Raw genomic sequence first — 6,000 nt, 5'->3', positions numbered from 1 at the left:
CCTCCGCCTGGTTCTCTGGCTGGGCTGGACGATGCAGAGCCAAGGGCTTTCCTCAGTCGGCTCTTCCTGTCAGGTTCTCTCCTCCTGTGACCCTAAGAACTTGTGCTCCCTTCCTTGACCTCAGTGCCAACCAGACCCCCAGCAGCTGGCATTGATTGGCAAGAAGGCGAAAAGAATTTCTGAAAAATGCACTAGCTTTTATTTTATTTTTTCGACTTAGTTGGTCTGGGGTGCAGTCTGGGCCCTGGAATTTTCAAAAGGTCCCCAGCTGATTTTTTTAAATTGAAATATTGTTGATTCACAATGTTCACAATGTTGTGTTATTTTCTGGTGTACAGCATAGTGATTCAGTTATATATATAAAGTCCACATAAGCTGTCTCAACTATTCATCTCAATACCCTGTAACTACTGTCACCATTTTACAGATGATAAAACTGATGCTCAGGGAAGTTAAGAGACTCCCCCGAGATCATACAGTCATTAGGTGACAGACACAGAACTTGAATGCAGGTTTTCTGAAACCGAGTCGTATATTCTGTCTGCCACACCCACCAACAACTCCAAAGGCTGTCCAAGAACTGCCTCTCATCTGCTCTCTGCTCATATGGAAAGACAAAATCTCTTCTTCAGTCTTTTCACAGCTAAACATCTCTTTGCCAACGACCCAAGACAAGGGACAGGTGCCTGCAGCCTTTCAATGGAATTTCAAAGGCTATCCCACCTCCACCTGCAGGCAATCTATCACTCTACCTTTTGCAAGTAATTTGGAGTAATCTGAGCCTCTGTTTTTTTCCTGAGGGTTTTTTCCCCCTCTGTATGAATCTACAAGCTTGGGACAGATGTAGCTTTGGTCCCTGTAAGCAAACAGTGACATAGCCACATGACTCATCCACCAGTCATTTCCAGTGGCTTTCCAAAGCATAGGCATGGCATGGCCCTGACCACTAGCTCTTGTATCCTGGGAAACTGGCTCTAGGACATGCCTGGGAGGACTCATCTAGTTGGCGTGTCAGTCACCTGGCCTGTGCCATCCTGGTAGAGTTGATTTGAGGAGGTGAGGAACAAAGTCTGAGAGTGAGGGCAATTCATGCCTTGCTGGGAGAGAAAGCGATCTCCTTTTTGCTGGAAGAAATTGATCCCTGGACAACCAATTGACCAGAGCCACGTGCCTAGAATATAAAAAGGGATGTGTTCACAGGAACTGAGAGGCAAAACCAGGGTTGGAAGACATTGCTGACCAGCACAAGTGATAGAAACATTTGATATTATGACCGTTTAGGCATATTTGGGATTCTGCCATAGGTTTAAGACATGGACCTCTGCCACTGACCCTACAATCTTTTGCTAAAGAAAAATGAGGGTGTTGGGGTTGTAAGGCCCCTCTTTCTAAATCTCCTTTCCCCAAAATTGGCCACCTAAAATTTCACCTTGATTTTTTCATCTTTAGCCTAAAGTTTTGATCTAGTGATGAAATACATTAATAGTTAACGTATAAATATCCTTGGGGAGGAATGATGCATGAGACCAAAGATAGGCTTCACACTTCGTAGCCACATTTGAGGGTCCTACAACAGGTGCATTTGTTTATTCATTCAGTGACAGTCTCCAAGCGTGACAGAAGCATCTAGGAGTACATTGTAAAAATAATCAAATACTTCTTCCCATTAAAATTAATATTATAGAGCAGCTAGGAAGCCAGAAAAATATGAATAGAAAAAAAGAAAAGTAATAATCCATAAGTTTACCTTCCCAATGTGTGTTATAAAGGTTAACACATACATTGACAATTTAGTATATTTCTTTGCATTATTTTTTCTAGGCATTACTTTTAAAAGTATAGTTGAGATTAAATTATAGCAATTTTGCATCTTGCTTTTTGATTATCATACTATGAACACATTCCATATTATTACAAACTTTTTATCAATCCTAAAATTGCTAAAATATTTTAAGTATCTATGACCAGATGGCAGCTAACCACTGCGTTATTTTTCATTCAATTTCTACATAGACCCTACTTCATGGGTCCTATTATTCTTTTCTTATTACGACTGTTGACACTGAGGTTTAGAGAGGTTAGTGCATTTGTTCACAGCCACATAGCTAGATGTGGAAAAGTTGGGACCTACACCTCAGCTTGCCAGGCTGCTGAACATGTATTATTGTTTTTTTAAGGACACCATTATGTCATAGTTTAATTGACAGTGTTTTCCTTACTTAATGATACGTAAAATAATGGAGGATCTTACAATCAATTAACATACATGAAATTTAGTAGTATCACGCAAAGATTACTCATTATACTAATACAAATCTCTATGCCCTCACCCAATCAATTTTGAAAAAATATTTTATTATGTTTTTTCATGCATGACTTCCCATTGTCAGCAGCAACCATTCTAAATTCCCAAAGGATTGGTAGAGGTGTGGAGTTCATTAAATTAAACCCTGTTTACAATGCAGATGAGACAAATCGCCAGGGATTCCAGCCAGAACGATTCACGAGCTCTGCTCGTGACCCTGTGTTTCCAGCCAGGAAACATCATTCCCTCCTTAGTCCTCATCTTCCTCTTCCTCTTTAACACAGTTTTCATCGGTGATCAATGTATAATATTCTATCAAATGGGAAAATCGTTGCATGATTGTTCCCATATTCTTGGGCATTTCTGTTACTTTAAGTTTTTATCATATAAATAAGGCAGGAACAAGAATTAAAAGATGATGGGCGACCAGTGAAGACATACAAATGGCCAATAGGCACATGAAGAGATGCTCAGTATTGCTAATTGTCAGAGAAATGCAAATCAAAACTACAGTGAGGTATCACCTCACACCAGTCAGAATGGCCATCATTAAAAAGTCCACAAATGATAAATGCTGGGGAGGGTGTGGAGAAAAGGGAACCCTCCTACACTGCTGGTGGGAATGTAGTTTGGTGCAGCTATTATGGAAAACAGTAAGGAGGTTCCTTTAAAAACTAAAAATAGACATACCATATGATCTAGCAATCCCACTCCTGGGCATATATCCAGTAGGAACTCTAATTTGAAAAGATACATGCACCCCAATATTCATAGCAGCACTATATACAGTAGCCAAGACATGAAAGCAACCTAAATGTCCATCGACAGATAATTGGATAAAGAAGATATGGTATAGTCATACAATGGAATACTACTCAGCCATAAAAAGAATAAAATAATGCCATTTTCAGCAACATGAATGAATCTGAAGGTTGTCATACTAAGTGAAATAAGCCAGAAAGAGAAAGAAAAATACCATATGATATCACTTATATGTGGAATCTGAGAAAAAAAAAAGAGACACAAATGAACTTATTTACAAAACAGAAATAGACTCATAGACATAGAAAACAAACTTATGGTTACCAAGAGGTAAATGGGGTGGAGGGATAAATTGGGAGTTCAGGATTTTCCAATACAAACTACTATATATAAAATAGATAAACAAGATTATACTGTATTGCCCAGGGAAATATACACAAGATCTTATGGTAGCTCACAGAGAAAAAAATGTGACAATGAATATATATATGTTCATGTATAACTGAAAAATTGTGCTCTACACTGGAATTTGACACAACATTGTAAAATGATTATAAATCAATAAAAAATGTTAAAAAATATATTAAATAGATAAACAATAAGTTTTTACTGTATAGCATAGGGAACTATACTCAGTATCTTGTAGTAACCTATAATGGAAAAGAATATGAAAAGAATTTTATATATGTATATATAACTGAAACATTATGCTCTACACCAGAAATTGACACAACATTGTAAACCGACTATACTTCAATTAAAAAAAAGAAAAAGGGAAAAAATGGATGATGGGGAAAAATTCTGGAGATGGGAGAGAAAAAAGTCACAGGGGAAATGTTCATCTTTTTTGGTACTTTGTTCTTCTATAAGATCATTATAAAATCTAAAAACATAGACAAATACACATAATCAATGGCTTATTGATATTATATACGGTAGATATGTTCACATTGCTGTCTTTCATTATTAATGCATCCAAAGTGCTGATGAAAATTGCAGTGAACACAGTACCCTTAATGCATTTCCATCAATCCCTACACATGCATCTGTGATGTGTTGCCTCAGATAATGTGTGTAAAATAACCCCAGAAGATTAAACCTAGGGCATTTAGTCTGTAAAAAAAAAATAGGTGCTGGCTACTCTATATTATGTTGTAATAGGTCCTATATTATGCTTTTATTATAGTCAGCTGGCTTAATAGGAGCATCTGTATAATGAATATCTCCTCTTTGCCAGACACCACATGCATTCCTTAATACATATACAATTTCTTTGACTTTCATAGTATCTTTTTCCCTGTGAGCATATGAACACTTGGAGGGCAATGATATCTTCAGTTGCAGAGCTAATCACACTCTGCAGTTTATGGGACATAATTATCATTGGTCCCTCAAGGATTTCTTCCTTATTTTTATTTATTTATTGTCTTTTATTTTCATACCCATTTCCATGGACAACCATTCTATCCTATTTAATGTGTTTGTTGTTGTGATTCCCATTTAGGTCTTTTAAAAAAATAATGTGTTCTTCAAATATACATTTTATGTGCATTATTTCAATTTTATGTTAATTATATTTGATTATAGATCTTGTTCTATTTTTATTTTTTACACTAGGTATCACAATTTTAAAAAGTCTCTCCATATTACTCTATTTATACCTAATCCATTGCTTTTCATTGCTACATGGTGCCCAGGGTAAGTGTCTTTCTCATTTCTTTTTCTCCTCTTCCACTGACGAATATGCGGTTGTCTCTAATACTCAGCCACCACTGTGATGACACTGCAGTGAACGTTCCAGTACCTGGGGGGAACTGGGTTAAGAATTCACTTGGGGTATACACCTAGGAGTGGAATTGCTGGTTCTAAACTCCTACCCATCATGCATGAAGGTTGTCTTGGTTCCTTGTCCTCACCAAGCCATCCATCGTCCAGCTTTGGAAATCTTGTCGATATGGTAGGGATAAAGTGATATCCTGTTTTAAATTTCTTTTCTCCGGTTACTGATAATTTTGAGCATCTTTCATATACTAAGTAACCTTTTGTGTTTCTTCTTCTGTAAATTGTCTTTTTATATCCTCTACCCATTTTTCTGTTAGGGCTATTGTCTTTTATTGAATTTCCTTGAAAATTGTAGATATTGGTTTTCAAGATTGCAAGTCTCTTCTCCTATGCTGTCACCTATTCTGTCCTATCTGCTACTTTTGTTCATGGTGTCCTTCAATGAACAAATATCCTTAATTTTATTATAGTCAAATCCATTTTTTTTCCCCCATAGCATTTGTGCTCTGGAATCTTTATTAGCTCCACACTCCTCCAACCCCTAGGTCACAAAGATATTCTACATTTTCTTCTATTAATTTTATAGTTTAACTGCTCACATTTAGGTCTTTAATCCGTCTAAAATCTACTTTTATTTATGGAGTTAGATAGGAATCTAGCTTTGACTTTCTTCCTATAATAATCCACTTCCTAGTTTCTCAGTGTTATTTATTAAACAAGTTTACTCAATGAATTTTTGGGTCTATCTAACTATTTATCTGTCGTCTTTATGTCTTTCTCTGACTCTAATTTCTTCTCTTCCATTGGCTGATTTGTCTGTTTCTGAATGAATACCACACTGTTTTTATTACTGGTCTTCTAATATGTCTTAAAATTAATGATGCCTTGATTAGTTGTGAGCTAATATAAATGTTAGATGATCAAGTTCCTGAAAAACAATCCAACTGGAATTTTAATTGGGATTGCATTAATCTTACAGGGCTTTATCTGAAGCCTGAGAGGTTTTTTTGGCTGTTGGTGACCTCGTGACCGTGGGCAATAGGCCGGATGTGACGCTGGACATTCGGGGAAGAGTTGGTGATGCCAGCACATCTGGTGAAGCTGGCACTTCAAGGCACTCCTCAGGCTCCTGGAAATCCTCCCCAGTAGGG

The sequence above is a fragment of the Camelus bactrianus genome, chromosome 10, assembly GCF_048773025.1.
Source record: "Camelus bactrianus isolate YW-2024 breed Bactrian camel chromosome 10, ASM4877302v1, whole genome shotgun sequence".
Taxonomy (NCBI): Eukaryota; Metazoa; Chordata; class Mammalia; order Artiodactyla; family Camelidae; genus Camelus; species Camelus bactrianus.
This window is presented reverse-complemented; position numbering follows the sequence as displayed.